The 17,493-nt window shown below is 48.4% G+C and overlaps 1 protein-coding gene across 2 annotated transcripts in view; it reads right to left on the bottom strand.

Annotated features, from left to right (window-relative positions):
- The window catches only part of LOC137542516 (NXPE family member 2-like), a 153,267-nt gene that overhangs the window by 114,735 nt on the left and 21,039 nt on the right, over positions 1–17,493 (bottom strand). The window lies entirely within an intron of this gene.

Raw genomic sequence — 17,493 nt, forward strand, 5'->3', positions numbered from 1 at the left:
TCATCACCGTCCCTAATGCGTACCAGGTTGTATGCTCCTCGTAGGTCTAGCTTAGAGAAGATACTGGCATTAGTCACCTGAGCAAACAAATCGTCAATCAAAGGCAGTGGATAGCGATTTTTCACTGTGATCTTATTTAAACCCCGATAGTCAATACAAGGTCGAAGCCCACCGTCCTTTTTCTGTACAAAAAAGAACCCAGCCCCTGCTGGTGACCGGGAAGGATGGATAATGCCCTTGGCCAAATTTTCTTTAATGTATTCCTGCATAGCCAGTTTCTCTGGCCCTGACAGATTATAGAGATGGCCTCTAGGGGGCATACAACCTGATCTTAACTCTATGGGACAGTCAAAGTTCCGGTGTGGTGGGAGGTTCTCTGCTGATTTTGGACAAAACGCATTAGAAAATTCAGAGTACTGCACTAGCACCCCTTTCACCTGAACCTTGGTGGCGCAAACAGCAACTTTCTCCAAACAATGATGATGACAATGGGCTGACCAGCTCTGTAGCTGACCTGAAGCCCAGTCGATCTGAGGGGAGTGTAGTTGCAACCAAGGCATACCGAGGATTATGGTGGAGGTTGCCATTTGCAGGACAAAGAACTGTAGTTTCTCCTTATGTAGAACCCCTATATTACACAACAATAAGGGAGTCTGGGAGAGAGGCTGTCTACACTGTAACGGAGAGTCATCTACCGCTGTGATCAAAATCTGACGGTCTAAAGGAAGTAAGGGAATCCCCAATTTTTTGACAAAGTCATAATCTATAAAATTAGCTGCACAGCCTGAGTCCACTAATGCTTCTGTGGCCGTGGCCCGACCCTCCCAGGTAATGGAGCAAGGGAGGAGTAAGCGGTTATTATCTAGAGGTAAACACGGCTCGCCTAGGGTATTACCTCTGACTACACCTAGGCGGCAGCGTTTCCCAACCTTTTTTTGGCAATTCTGGACAATGTGACCCTCCTCAGCACAGACCTTCTGCGATTCTTCTCCACTTGTGTTAACCTAGACTGACCGATCTGCATCGGTTCGTCCTGAGGTGACGAGGGTGGAGAAGAGGCGTAGGAAACAGATCTTACAGCATTTCTGCCACGGGTTTGTTTTTGATAGCGAAGGCGGCGATCAACCCTCACCGCCAATGAAATTGCTTCGTCTAGAGATTTAGGGTCAGGATGACCTAACATCAAATCAGAAACTGCATCGGATAGTCCTGACAGGAAACAGTCTAATAAAGCATACGTTCCCCATCTAGCTGATGCAGCCCACCTTCTAAATTCTGCAGCATAAACCTCCACTGGATTACGACCTTGCCTGAGAGCCTTTAGTTTCCTCTCAGCCGTGATAGCAATATCCGGATCATCGTATATAACGGACATGGCTTTAAAAAACTCCTGAACTGAGGATAATACCTCATGCCCTGTGTGAAGACTATATGCCCATGTTTGTGAATCTCCTGACAAAAGGGTCTTTATAAAGGTTACCCTCTGGTTCTCAGTAGTGTTGGGCGAACAGTGTTCGCCACTGTTCGGGTTCTGCAGAACATCACCCTGTTCGGGTGATGTTCGAGTTCGGCCGAACACCTGATGGTGTTCGGCCAAACTGTTTGGCCATATGGCCGAACTAAGAGCGCATGGCCGAACGTTACCCGAACGTTCGGCTAGCGCTGTGATTGGCCGAACGGGTCACGTGTAGTGTTGGGCGAACATCTAGATGTTTGGGTTCGGGCCGAACATGGCCGCGATGTTCGGGTGTTCGAGCCGAACTCCGAACATAATGGAAGTCATATATGCTACATACCCCAAATTTACAGGGTATATGCACCTTGGGAGTGGGTACAAGAGGAAAAATTTTTTAGCAAAAAGAGCTTATAGTTTTTGAGAAAATCGATTTTAAAGTTTCAAAGGGAAAACTGTCTTTTAAATGCGGGAAATGTCTGTTTTCTTTGCACAGGTAACATGCTTTTTGTCGGCATGCAGTCATAAATGTAATACATATAAGAGGTTCCAGGAAAAGGGACCGGTAACGCTAACCCAGCAGCAGCACACGTGATGGAACAGGAGGAGGGTGGCGCAGGAGGAGAAGGCCACGCTTTGAGACACAACAACCCAGGCCTTGCATGAGGACAAGAAGTGTGCGGATAGCAATTTGCGTTTTGTCGCCATGCAGTCATAAACGTAATACAGATCAGAGCTTCAATAAACAGGGCCCGGAAACGCTAACCAATCCAGGATTGATTAATTTTAATTTGAGTCAGACGGTCTGCATTTTCTGTGGAGAGGCGGATACGCCGATCTGTGACAATGCCTCCGGCAGCACTGAAACAGCGTTCCGACATAACGCTGGCTGCCGGGCAAGCCAGCACCTCTATTGCGTACATTGCCAGTTTGTGCCAGGTGTCTAGCTTCGATACCCAATAGTTGAAGGGTGCAGATGGATTGTTCAACACAGCTATGCCATCTGACATGTAGTCCTTGACCATCTTCTCCAGCCGATCGGTGTTGGAGGTGGATCTGCACGCTTGCTGTTCTGTGTGCTGCTGCATGGGTGTCAGAAAATTTTCCCACTCCAAGGACACTGCCGATACCATTCCCTTTTGGGCACTAGCTGCGGCTTGTGTTGTTTGCTGCCCTCCTGGTTGTCCTGGGTTTGCGGAAGTCAGTCTGTCGGCGAACAACTGGCTAGAGGAGGGGGAGGATGTCAATCTCCTCTTTAAAGTCTCCACAAGGGCCTGCTGGTATTCTTCCATTTTGACCTGTCGGACTCTTTCTTCAAGCAGTTTTGGAACATTGTGTTTGTACCGTGGATCCAGAAGGGTATAAACCCAGTAATTGGTGTTGTCCAGAATGCGCACAATGCGTGGGTCGCGTTCAATGCAGTCCTAGGCCGAAGAGGTCATAGCCTAGGGTCACAAAAACCTGTTTATTTGGGCTATTTCAATGGTAGTGATGGTGACGTACATAAATCTCAGCCATGGCCGTTAGCAACGTCTGAATTTCACGAAATGTCTCATGCAGGTAGAAGACATATTGTTAGACTTGGATTCCAAAGATGGGGTCCCTACATCTCTGCAAACCAGAGTTACAGGGGTCCAAAATTGGTAAAATCCCCCATAGGCTTTCATTGGGCCTCCTATTTACAGTTCCAAAATCTCACATCTTTTCAAAGGGCAATTGATCAGCAGTGGCAAATTTTCTAGCATTGTAGGGACCCTTAGGGGGAACATGACTGGTGAGTTTCGGGCCCCTAGGCCGAAGAGGTCATAGCCTAGGGTCACAAAAACCTGTTTATTTGGGTTATTTCAATGGTAGTGATGGTGACGTACATAAATCTCAGCCATGGCCGTTAGCAACGTCTGAATTTCACGAAATGTCTCATGCAGGTAGAAGACATATTGTTAGACTTGGATTCCAAAGATGGGGTCCCTACATCTCTGCAAACCAGAGTTACAGGGGTCCAAAATTGGTAAAATCCCCCGTAGGCTTTCATTGCCTCCCTATTTCACTTTCCAAAATCTCACATCTTTTCAAAGGGCAATGGCTCAGCAGTACAAAATTTTCTAGCATTGTAGGGACCTTTAGGGGGAACATGACTGGTGAGTTTCGGGCCCCTAGGCCAAAGAGGTCATAGCCTAGGGTCACAAAAACCTGTTTATTTGGGCTATTTCAATGGTAGCGATGGTGACGTACATAAATCTCAGCCATGGCCGTTAGCAACGTCTGAATTTCACGAAATGTCTCATGCAGGTAGAAGACATATTGTTAGACTTGGATTCCAAAGATGGGGTCCCTACATCTCTGCAAACCAGAGTTACAGGGGTCCAAAATTGGTAAAATCCCCCATAGACTTTCATTGCCTCCCTATTTCACTTTCCAAAATCTCACATCTTTTCAAAGGGCAATGGCTCAGCAGTACCAAATTTTCTAGCATTGTAGGGACCCTTAGGGGGAACATGACTGGTGAGTTTCGGGCCCCTAGGCCAAAGAGGTCATAGCCTAGGGTCACAAAAACCTTTTTATTTGGGCTATTTCAATGGTAGTGATGGTGACGTACATAAATCTCAGCTATGGCCGTTAGCAACGTCTGAATTTCACGAAATGTCTCATGCAGGTAGAAGACATATTGTTAGACTTGGATTCCAAAGATGGGGTCCCTACATCTCTGCAAACCAGAGTTACAGGGGTCCAAAATTGGTAAAATCCCCCATAGACTTTCATTGCCTCCCTATTTCACTTTCCAAAATCTCACATCTTTTCAAAGGGCAATGGCTCAGCAGTAGCAAATTTTCTAGCATTGTAGGGACCCTTAGGGGGATCATGACTGGTGAGTTTTGCCACTGCTGAGCCATTGCCCTTTGAAATGGTGTGAGATTTTGGAACGGTAAATAGTAGGCCCAATGAAAGCCTATGGGGGATTTTACCAATTTTGGACCCCTGTAACTCTGGTTTGCAGAGATGTAGGGACCCCATCTTTGGAATCCAAGTCTAACAATATGTCTTCTACCTGCATGAGACATTTCGTGAAATTCAGACGTTGCTAACGGCCATGGCTGAGATTTATGTACGTCACCATCACTACCATTGAAATAGCCCAAATAAACAGGTTTTTGTGACCCTAGGCTATGACCTCTTCGGCCTAGGGGCCCGAAACTCACCAGTCATGTTCCCCCTAAGGGTCCCTACAATGCTAGAAAATTTGGTACTGCTGAGCCATTGCCCTTTGAAAAGATGTGAGATTTTGGAAAGTGAAATAGGGAGGCAATGAAAGTCTGTGGGGGATTTTACCAATTTTGGACCCCTGTAACTCTGGTTTGCAGAGATGTAGGGACCCCATCTTTGGAATCCAAGTCTAACAATATGTCTTCTACCTGCATGAGACATTTCGTGAAATTCAGACGTTGCTAACGGCCATGGCTGAGATTTATGTACGTCACCATCACTACCATTGAAATAGCCCAAATAAACAGGTTTTTGTGACCCTAGGCTATGACCTCTTCGGCCTAGGACTGCATTGAACGCGACCCACGCATTGTGCGCATTCTGGACAACACCAATTACTGGGTTTATACCCTTCTGGATCCACGGTACAAACACAATGTTCCAAAACTGCTTGAAGAAAGAGTCCGACAGGTCAAAATGGAAGAATACCAGCAGGCCCTTGTGGAGACTTTAAAGAGGAGATTGACATCCTCCCCCTCCTCTAGCCAGTTGTACGCCGACAGACTGACTTCCGCAAACCCAGGACAACCAGGAGGGCAGCAAACAACACAAGCCGCAGCTAGTGCCCAAAAGGGAATGGTATTGGCAGTGTCCTTGGAGTGGGAAAATTTTCTGACACCCATGCAGCAGCACACAGAACAGCAAGCGTGCAGATCCACCTCCAACACCGATCGGCTGGAGAAGATGGTCAAGGACTACATGTCAGGTGGCATAGCTGTGTTAAACAAACAGTCTGCACCCTTCAACTATTGGGTATCGAAGCTAGACACCTGGCACAAACTGGCAATGTACGCAATAGAGGTGCTGGCTTGCCCGGCAGCCAGCGTTATGTCGGAACGCTGTTTTAGTGCTGCCGGAGGCATCGTCACAGATCGGCGTATCCGCCTCTCCACAGAAAATGCAGACCGTCTGACTCAAATTAAAATGAATCAATCCTGGATTGGAAACGACTACGCAACACTCCCGGACCCCAACCAAGTAACATGAACAATGAACATCTGTGATGGGTTAGCGTTTCCGGTCCCTGTTTATTGAACCTCTCATCTGTATTACATTTATGACTGCATGGCGACAAAACGCAAATTGCAATCCGCACGCTTCTTGTCCTCATGCAAGGCCTGGGTTGTTGTGTCTCAAAGCGTGGCCTTCTCCTCCTGCGCCACCCTCCTCCTGTTCCATCACGTGTGCTGCTGCTGGGTTAGCATTACCGGTCCCTTTTCCTGGAACCTCTCATATGTATTACATTTATGACTGCATGCCGACAAAAAGCATGTTACCTGTGCAAAGAAAACAGACATTTCCCGCATTTAAAAGACAGTTTTCCCTTTGAAACTTTAAAATCGATTTTCTCAAAAACTATAAGCTCTTTTTGCTAATTTTTTTTCCTCTTGTACCCACTCCCAAGGTGCACATACCCTGCAAATTTGGGGTATGTAGCATGTAAGGAAGCTTTACAAAGCACGAAAGTTCGGGTCCCCATTGACTTCCATTATGTTCGGAGTTCGGGTCGAACACCCGAACATCGCGGCGATGTTCGGCAAACGTTCGCGAACCCGAACATCTAGGTGTTCGCCCAACACTAGTTCTCAGATCCTGACAGATTGGGTCTCAACTCAAAATAGGATAGCACACGGTTTCTGAAATTCTGAAAGTCAGATCTATGCCCAGAAAACTTTTCGAGTACGGACCAACGAAGGTCCGTGACTGAAGGGGATCATACTTTATTAATAGTCGTTTGAAGTACCTGTACTGTCCCAGACAGTTGAGTGATCTGAGTCTGTTGGGTATTGATCACCCCGATAAGATTGTTTACCACGGTGGTCAGGACTTCAACCTGACTACGCAGTGCATCCATAATGTTTGGTCTGCTGTTCTGTAACGATTGGTGTCAGCAAGAAAAGATTTTCTGATTATTGGTGATCTGCAGTATCACCAATAATACAGATACTACACCTGATTATGTGGTAATCTGCAGAATCACCAATAATGTGAGTATAGCAAGACACAGGACAACTAGATGTAAAGATAGGTGTTTGGTGCAACAGTAATACAGATAGAGATACCAACTCCCCCAGAGAAGCTGGTACAGGGAGATATCTCTATAGAACACAGGGATCAGCACGCCAGCAAGCTGGAGATGCAGATGAACTAGTAATCAGTTCACCCGAGGAGCGGGTGGTACACAATAAGACAACGTATACTGATCACCCGTGGATCGGGTGATTCAGACTGTACTGCAGCAGGTGATCACCTGAGGGGCAAGAGATCAAGACTGTACTGCAACTCCTAATCACCTGAGGAGCAGGTGATGAGGACAGTACCGTAGTTACTAGTCACCTGAGGAGCAGGTGATTAAGACTGTACTGCAGCTACTGGTCACCTGAGGAGCAGGTGATTAAGACTGTACTGCAGCTACTGGTCACCTGAGAAACAGGTGATTAAGCTATACAGAGAATCCCTCACCAGGGACTAGGCTCACTGGTGAGGGCAGGAGAGTCAGACAAGCAGATTCGGCAACAAACGGTCAGATATGGTACAAAGACAGAAGGCTTAAATCAAAGTAGTGTTCAGGCTGAGTCGGCAACAGGATCAGATAGGCAGCAGCACAGAATCAGTAAACAGAAAAGTAGTCAAGGCTAGCAGAAGGTCATAACAAATAATACAATTCAATTAGTACTTTAGCTATCAACAGAATCTGACTAAGTGTGGATCCCCAGCTCCTGCTGGTTCTAGCACACTTTGGGATCTGAGTAAGGTCTGAGTGCTAACACATAGCAGACGAGGAGCTACTGACAGGCAGGTCCTATATATACTGAGAGCGCCCCACAGCGCCACCCCAGTCACTCAACCAATCAGGAGCACTGCTGGAGTCAGCTGACCGGCCGATCAGCTGACTCCCCTTCTATTCGCATAAAGGTCCTGTCACCTGGCACGCGCGCACGTAGCCCTCAGTCTATGTGCAACTGACGGACCAGGCAAAACTCCACCATGTAACTGCGTGGCGAAGGCCGCCGGCTGAGATGCAGAGACAGCCGCCATGCCGCTCACGGCTGCGGCAGCATCTCCGCTACCTATTACAATATTATTTTAATTAAGGAAATATTATTAGCAAGCAGATCTATAATACTAATCAAAGTTTTGTAGATGCAGGGACCTTTGGCAAGCGCAGAGTGCTCCCAGCTGCGGGATCGTGTTGGAGGATGCCACGCAGCATGGAATTAGAGCAAGGGACCAGTAAGACTTTAGGGGGCTGGAAAAAGCCCCAGGTAAGTAACTGAATGTTTTTTTTTTTTGTTAAAGTTCCCTTTAAAGTGTACCTGACACAAGAAGGGTCTCAGGTACCATACTTACCTGGGGCTTCCTTAAGCCCCCTTAGGGCTGCTCGTCTGTTGCAGTCTCCCCAGGTGGCTCTGGTCTCTGGCAATTCAGCCCAAAAGCCTGGCCAAGTCGCGCTTGTCACGGAGCAGCCGTGAGAAACGCGGGCAAATTGGAAGGAGCCGCACAGTCCAATTTCTGATCGCTGTCTGGCTAAATTTGTGCAGCCATTACAGTGATCAGAACCGACATTCCTGGTTTTTTAAAGTACAAGTTTTTCTCCTCTGCCTCTGACTTAGATGCAGGATGTCTTTTGATGTGTTAAGGTCCGTACACACGCCGGACTGGAGGCAACGACGGGTCCGTCGTCACCTCCCGCTGGGTGGGCATTCCAGCGACAGTCCGGCGTGTGTACAGTCTGTCTGCAGACTGATACGGCTGTTTCTGAGCGATCCGCCCGGCGGATCGCTCAGAAGCAGCCGTATCAGTCCGCCGACAGTGCGTACACACGCCGGACTGTCGTTGGAACGCCCACCCAGCGAGAGGTGACGACGGACCCGTCGTTGCCTCCAGTCCGGCGTGTGTACGGACCTTTAATTAGCTTAGAATGTTTATCTTTCATTACCCCTTAGTCACCAGCTGGGGACTCTATTCAGAAGGCTTCCTTCCCCAGCAGGGGGCTACTCCAAATCTATGTTCCCCCCAGACTTCGTGGCACCGATGAATGGCCAATCTGAAAGCCTGGGTGGTATGATTTCCTGTCGGCATACGAAAACCGAATATCGCACAGCTATGAAATTCATATAGTCTTATTCGGTAAAATTGGCCATCGTGCTGATATGAAATTCATTGTGATGGCCCGTTCGGTTAAGGAGTTATGGACCCCTCGGTAACCATACGCCCTAACACCCGCATCCAAGGTATCATATTAATCGGTAGGTTCTGGGGATCGAGAATATGTAATTATTATGTGTGTGCCGGCCGCGTAGGTCGGTCTAGAGAAATGTCAGGATTATGGGGCTTGTGGAAGCCCCTGCCCAGATGTGATTACCATAGTCCGGCCCGGGGGCCGACTCTGGAAGCCGCCTCTGAAAGCAGCTCCATTAAAAGTACATGAGCTGCCCGGGCTAGTTAGTCCTCCAAATTCCACCTTCCTGAAAGCACATTGCCAGCCAGAGGACACATGGCTGGCGGCCATTTTGCTGAGCTCTGAACTTTGATCTGAAACAAAGGACACATGGCTAGTGGCCATCTTGATCGGCCATCTTGTCTAACCTGAACAAAGGACATTCTCCATATTGCTTGGATTTTAAACTTTGCTGAACTGAACAAAAGGAACTCTACAAGTTTTCCCAGAACGGACATATTTCCACAAACCCTAAGTATTTTTCTCCCTTCTTTTATTTTTCATACTGGCTATTACTGTTTTAATGATTGTTGATTTTAATAATTGTCTGTATATATTAATTATTTATTTTGCCTGTGAATAAAAGACTTTATCAAAGTCATTCACTGTTCCGCTACCCTGCTTTTCAGCCATACACAGAAACTGATCCCAGCTCTCTGGAGAGACGCTACTACTATTGTATTGTGGTTAAATAGAACGAATAGAGTGTGTTTAACCGTTTTATTTGTAGATCTAGGCTCAGACAGGCAGCGGGCTCCTCTGTCCCATGGTAACAGAGGTGGTGGCAGTTATACCCTGGAATCGTGTGTGAGTTGTAATTACTGTACCTCACAGGCTCCCTTCTGGTTGGGCTGCTGCCCAAGTTCCGTCGATTTCAGTGCACCGAGTGCGACCACAGCTTGCATGATAGGTGTGCTGAAACCGATTGGAAGGCAACTTGCGGATTGACCACTAGGGCTTTCTGTGACAGTGTTTGGCAGCGGTTGGGATCTGTGTTGTGCTGAAAAGTATCTAAGATAGCGCTAGCGCTATCCAGAAACAAACTAATTCGTTGGTGTAGCTGGAAGGCAATATATTTTTTATATATACAGAGAGACTGTGTAGCCAGTACCCCTCCCCAAAAGTTTTATTTTATTTGGCATGGAAATGTCCGGGAACTACAAGAACATGTGCCTGTCGGACCTGCAAAATCTTTGCCAAGCGAGAGGCATTAACGTCGGCCGCAAGAAACAACAGGACCTGGTAACGAACTTGTTTCAATGGGATACCCAGCAACTGCGGGAGCTGGGTGTGTCTGTTGAGGTAGACGCCGGCCCATCTGACCCAAGACAAGGGGAACCAGAGACTGAAGATTCTGCGCGTACAGAGGTTGAGCATCCTGCGGGCCCTGTTGCAACAATTACGCCAGAGACTGTCAGTGTGGACCCCAATCCCAGAGTTTCTGAAAGTACTCGCCCGGAACTGGCCAATACTGGACTGTCCATGGGTGCTGACCTGGTAATGCAGCAGGCATTACGAAAGCTGATGGAGACTGACCTGGACAAGTACCTGCAGTACATGCGTGAGGAGCGCCAATCTGCCGAACGCATGGCTGCAGAAGCACAAGAGGAATGGGAGCTCCAACGACAGCATGAGCTGAACCTGGCAAAAGTTCAACAGGCAAGCCGGAGTTCGCCGCCCAGCCTCCCTGCTGAAGGAGCTGCACCACCCGTAAGTGCAAAATTTAAATTTGCTAATATTGAAAAAGACACAGACATTGACTTGTTTTTGCGATCTTTTGAAAAAGCATGCCGTCAGTATTGTCTGTCCCAAGACCAGTGGGCCAAACATCTGACACCTTTGCTGCACTACAAAGCGCTTGATGCTTTCGCAGAATTGCCTGCGGAGAAAGATAATGATTATGCCGCTATAAAAGAAGCAATCATTACTAAGTACCAGCTGACGCCAGAAGCCTATCGCAAAAAGTTCAGGGCCTGGCAGAAAAAGTCTTCTGATTCGTACCGAGATGTGGTCAGCAGCTTGCTCACCACACTCCGCCAGTGGACTCTAGGCCTCACCAAAGGGTCTTATGATGTCCTGGAGGACTTGATAGTCCTGGAACAATTTCTGAACATTTGCCCTGCTGATGTACGACAGTTTGTGCTAGAGCGCAAGCCGACGTCAGCAACTGTCGCTGCAGACCTCGCTGAGACTTTTGCCTACCCGGGTGCCTGGTGCACGCAGAACTGTCCCATCCAGCTGGAGAGGAGGTCAGCCCAATACCCCGGCAGACTCTCCTGCCCCTGTCAGCCGTCAGCCACAGAGGCCACCCAGCACAGCTGCTGCACCCAGGCCTGCAGCCCCTGGAGAGGTCACTGTGAGGAAGCGCGGAAAAGCCGCCGTCCCTCAACGTGAGGGGGCTGTTTCCGCGTCCAGCATGGCGTCACAACGCGGAAAAACCGCTGCATGCCGCATAGGCAGGGCGGCGGAATCCGCATTTGGAACGGCGGAATCCGCATTAGGAACGTCGGAATCCGCATCGGGAGCGGCGGAATCCGCATTGGAACTGGATACATTGCAAGACAGTACTGGTGTGGCTGGGACTGATAGTCCACCTAGATTCAGAGTGACACGCGTGCGCGCACAGAGGCTGAGCTTAAATAACAGCCAGAAGGGAGTCAGCTGACCAGGCGGGTCAGCTGACATTTTCCACCACTCTCATTGGTCCAGCAATTAGGGAGGTCCTGGAAAGGTCCTTGTGTATATATACCACTGGCTGTTCACTTGCTCTTTGTCTGGCCTGCGATCACATACGTGGGAGCACCCAGATCCGTAGTCAGATCCGTAAGTGTGCTGGGACCAGCTGGAGCTGTAATCCTACACTTAGCTAGATTCTGTTGATAGCTAAAGTACTAGTTTGATTGTGATTATCTATTATGACCCTTTGCCTGCCTTGACTATCCTCCCGAACTCTGATCTTGCACCCCGATATTTCTGATACTCTGTTGCCGAACCCCGGCTCGTTCCTAGACTCCGCCTCTGCCTCCTGATTTTGTACCTCGATATATCTGATACCCTGTTGCCGAACCTCGCCTGTACTTTGACTCTGCCTTTGCCTCCTGATCTTGTACTTTGTCTGTCCGTGTGTGTACGACCTGGCTTGTCCGACCTCGAGAACCGACCTCACTATTGGAGGAGGTTCCCCGTCCTGTCAGTGACACCTTCTCCTGAGTGTCACTTTCAGACAATCCTTTACTACCGTCAGTCTGACTCCTCCCGTCTTGGAGAGCTCAGGTCTGCGGAAGGAATCTGTGCAGTACTCCTTGCTGCACTGAGGCCTAGACCTCTAAGTGTTACTGTTACACCAAACACTACACTCTACTCAGGTGAACAGAGGTTAGCTAGTATATCGGATTATCGGTGATACTGCAGATCACTTATAATCTGGTATACATCTGTATCCCCAGTGATACTGCAGATCACCGGTAATCAGATCCTCTCTGTGCTTCACCGATCGTTACAGTCACCTGTCACTACTGCCGCCAGCCCGGACACATGAAATTCAACTGTCCGGAGCGGAGACAGACACCACCAGCACCTGCAGCACCTGTATCCCCTGTACCTCACCCACAGCAGAGGCAACCCGCCAGCGAACCACAGCCTGGATCCTCAGATTTTGTTCTGTTTGCCCGCGGAAAGGAAATCCGTGACCGAACCGACCAGCAGCAACTTGTTGGAGTGAACGGCAAAGTTGTCACCGGATTCCGAGACACCGGAGCTGACATCACGTTAGTTCACTCACACCTTGTGCCAAAGGAGAGCATCAGCTCCAGCCGATCCCTTGCCCTTACTGGAGTAGAGGGCACCCTTTTTTACATAGCCCATGCGAGAGTGAAGATGGATTGGGGGGTGGGAATCCAAGAAAGGGTTGTTGGGATTATGAAGGCTCTCCCAGTCCCTGTGTTGCTGGGGCCTGATTTGGGTAAGCTTGTGTCCTACTACGAACCTGCCACAACCGCCTTGTCGCTCACGGAAGTAGACGGACTCTCCACCCACCACCAGGTACTTTATACACTTGGGGGAGCACCAGGGGGAGGTGGGTTGAATGTGCCCAGTTCAAGGGTACCCGGTTCAATAATGCCTGCTTCAAAGGCACCTGAGTTTGATGTACAGACTGTCTGTTGTGATGATGATGTAACTGTACCTGAGTTTACTGTACAACCTGTCTGTAATGAAAAAATGTCTATACCTGTCAATGTTATTAATGCATGCAACGATGATTTGAGTAATGCCCGTCTGTGCCCTTCTGAAGGTGTACCTGTGTTAGCAGTACTGCGCAGCTGTACTGCTCAGAACCCTTGCTCAAAACAGGTGGAGGGGGTCCCGGCCTCCTCCCCCTCCTCTGACCGCAGGGATGAGACCTTTCAGCCGCTGGCCTCGTGTGGCATGAGCCAGGTGGCTGAAACTGACAGCGTATTCACAACAGCACTACAAAGTGACCGAAGCCTGGAGGTGCTCAGGCAGCAAGCCTCTGAGCCCCTCGCAGACGGGGCCACTTTCAAGGTGTACTGGGAAGGTGGGAGACTGTACAGCCAGTCTGTACAGCCCCCTCCCGGTAGATCACATGCGAATACCAAATGGCTTGTGGTCCCAAGTGCGTTCAGGGGACATGTGCTGAAATCCGCACATGCTAATCCTCTGACAGGGCGCTCGGGTGTCCGCAAGACCCTTGCCTGTATTCAGAAACAGTTTTATTGGCCCAGGATGAACCAGGATGTAGCAAACTACTGCAAAACATGTGCCATCTGTCAGGAGCTGGGAAGGTCCAGGGATACCCGCGGGGTTCCCTTAGGTCCACGGCCACTTAGCAGGGGAACCCTGCGTGAGCTGGCTGTTGACTTAACCAATCCACTGCACGTTGACAGCAGTCCTGGCAGAGGCCCGATCCGAACGCAGTGGCGCAAACGCCCTGTCCGGAACGGTCCATGTCGGGTCAAGCCTGAGGGTAGCGGACCGTGACCGGTCCAGGTGAACCGAGCCACAGGCTCCATTGGGTTTTCCCGCCGTGCTGGCAGCTCGAGACCCGCCAGCCAGGTTGGCCAACACAAGGTAGGTAGCCGACACCAGAACGCCAACGGGGAACTAGCCCAGATATCGCAGGTTAGCGGCAACGACACACATCTTGCTGATGCATGTCTATCTGCCTTCTCCCCAGGGGGTGCTGTCACGGAACAGCCTTGAGAAACGCGGGCGAATTGGAAGGAGCCGCGTAGTCCAATTTCTGATCGCTGTCTGGCTAAATGTGTGCAGCCATTACAGTGATCAGAACAGACATTCCTGGTTTTTTAAAGTACAAGTTTTTCTCCTCTGCCTCTGACTTAGATGCAGGATGTCTTTTGATGTGTTAATTAGCTTAGAATGTTTATCTTTCATTACCTCTCTAGTCACCAGCTAGGGACTCTATTCAGAAGGCTTCCTTCCCCAGCAGGGGGCTACTCCAAACCTACGTTCCCCCCAGACTTCGTGGCACCGATGAATGGCCAATCTGAAAGCCTGGGTGGTATGATTTCCTGTCGGCATACGAAAACCGAATATCGCACAGCTATGAAATTCATATAGTCTTATTCGGTAAAATCTGGCCATCGTGCTGATATGAAATTCATTGTGATGGCCCGTTCGGTTAAGAAGTTATGTACCCCTCGGTAACCATACGCCCTAACAGCCATATCCAAGGTATCATATTAATCGGTAGGTTCTGGGGATCGAGAATATGTAATTATTATTTGTGTGCCGGCCGCGTAGGTCGGTCTAGAGAAATGTCAGGATTATGGGGCTCGTGGAAGCCCCTGCCCAGATGTGATTACCATAGTCCGGCCCGGGGGCCGACTCTGGAAGCCCGCCTCTGAAAGCAGCTCCATTAAAAGTACATGAGCTGCCCGGGCTAGTTAGTCCTCCAAATTCCACCTTCCTGAAAGCACATTGCCAGCCAGAGGACACATGGCTGGCGGCCATTTTGCTGAACTCTGAACTTTGATCTGAAACAAAGGACACATGGCTAGTGGCCATCTTGATCGGCCATCTTGTCTAACCTGAACAAAGGACATTCTCCATATTGCTTGGGTTTTAAACTTTGCTGAACTGAACAAAAGGAACTCTACAAGTTTTCCCAGAATGGACATATTTCCACAAACCCTAAGTATTTTTCTCCCTTCTTTTATTTTTCATACTGGCTATTACTGTTTTAATAATTGTTGATTTTAACCACTTTACCCCCGCGCGTACGTATTTCTCCGCCCCTTTTTCCATCCTTTGACAACCAGGGACGGAGAAATACGTACTTTCCGCGTTCCCGACGCTGTCCGCGCTCCCGCTCGTAAACACGCCGCCCGCCGCTAGTAAACACGCCGCCGCCCGCTCGCCCGGAGATCAATGAACGGGAAAATCCATTCCTGTTCGTTGATCTAAGCCCCACAATGACCCGCTGCTCTCCTATGGGCAGCGCGATCATTGTGAGAAGAAACTCACGTGTCCAGCCTCCTTATTCTTCCTCCAAGCTTCCGGAAGGAGGCTTGGAGGTCGCAATAAAGCAAAAAGTTACTGTGGCCATCTTGTGGCCAAATAGTAAACTACACCCTACACATTTTTCACATACAAATAAATGACTTTTACACAAAAAATTAACTCATTACCTCCCACACTCCCTTTTTTTTTTTTTTTGTAATTAAAAAAAAATTCAAAAATTTACAATTAAAAAAAATACATAATTAGTTACCTTAGGGACTGAACTTTTTAAATATTTAAGTCAAGAGGGTATAACACTGTTACTTTATAAACTATGGGCTTGTAATTAGGGATGGACGCAAAACTGAAAAAAATGCACCTTTATTTCCAAATGAAATATTGGCGCCAAACATTGTGATAGGGACATAATTTAAACGGTTTTATAACCGGGACAAAAGGGCACATAAATTTCATGGGTTTTAATTACAGTAGCATGCATTATTTAAAAACTATAATGGCCGAAAACTGAAAAATAATTTTTTTTTTCCCCACATTTTTCCTATTTTCCCATTAAAACACATTTAGAAAAAAATAATTCTTGGCATAATGTCCCACCTAAAGAAAGCCTAATTGGTGGCGGAAAAAACAAGATATAGTTCATTTCATTGCGATAAGTAATGATAAAGTTATAGACGAATGAATGGAAGGAGCGCTGAAAGGTGAAAATTGCTCTGGTGGTCAGGGGGTAAAACCCCTCAGTGGTGAAGTGGTTAATAATTGTCTGTATATATTAATTATTTATTTTGCCTGTGAATAAAAGACTTTATCAAAGTCATTCACTGTTCCGCTACCCTGCTGTAACGATCGGTGTAACACAGAGAGGGTCTGATTACCGGTGATCTGCAGTATCACCGAGAATGCAGATATATACCCGATTATTGATGATCTGCAGTATCACTGATAATCAGATATATCTCTAACCTCTGGACACCTGAGAGAGAAGTGAGTGTTAGGTGTAACAGTAACACTAGAGGACTGTACCTTAGGAGTAGGTACAGAGGCAGTACGGAATACTGCACAGAAGTATGCTCCTTCCGTAAGCCTAGACTCTCCCGGGGGAGGAGCTAAGCAGAACGTGGAAAGGACAGAGCGTGAGTCACACCAATGAGAGGGTGTCACTAACAGATCTGGGAACTGCCTCTAACAGTAAGGCTAGTTCTCGAGGTCGGGCAGGCCAGGTCGTCAACACACAGACAGATAAAGTACAGAATCAGAAGACAGATGCTGAATCTAACAACAGGCAGGGTCTGGCAACGGAGAATCAGAATAACGTGGTACAGAATCAGGAGGCAGATACAGAGTCCAGGAACGAGCAGAGTTTGGCAACAGGAAATCAGAAATAGCAAGGTACAGAATCAGAGTTCAGGAGGAATAGTCAGGCAAGCAGAAGGTCATAACAAATAATACAGTTCAATATTCCTAACGCTAAAGTGTGAGCTCCGTGATCATCAACACCTTTGGAAACTATGCTAGAACACAGATACTGACAAGGTCTGAGTGCTACCACGTAGTGATCACAACGCCAGACACCAGAGAAATGACCAGCACCCAGTATATATACATCAGCGATTCCAGCGCCTCCCCTAAGTGCTAGACCAATGAAAAGTGGTGGCAATGTCAGCTGACCAGCTTGGTCAGCTTACCTTCTTCTGGCTGTCATATAAACTCTGCCTCTCAGCGCGCGCGTCATTCTGAACCTGTGTGGACTATCAGTCCCAGCCACACCAGTCACGTTTTGCAATGTCTCTGCTGGCCTGCACGCGGGGTGGGACGCACCGCTATCTGTACATGCGGCGGCCTCCCCGCGTTTGGTCAGACTGTCAGTAGCAGGCCTGTGCTAGTGTTGGGCAAACACCTAGATGTTCGGGTTCGCGAACGTTCGCCTAACATCGCCGCGATGTTCGGGTGTTCGCGCCGAACTCCAAACATAATGGAAGTCAACGGGGACCCGAACTTTCGTGCTTTGTAAAGCTTCCTTACATGCTACATACCCCAAATTTGCAGGGTATGTGCACCT

The sequence above is a fragment of the Hyperolius riggenbachi genome, chromosome 12, assembly GCF_040937935.1.
Source record: "Hyperolius riggenbachi isolate aHypRig1 chromosome 12, aHypRig1.pri, whole genome shotgun sequence".
NCBI classification, from domain to species: domain Eukaryota; kingdom Metazoa; phylum Chordata; class Amphibia; order Anura; family Hyperoliidae; genus Hyperolius; species Hyperolius riggenbachi.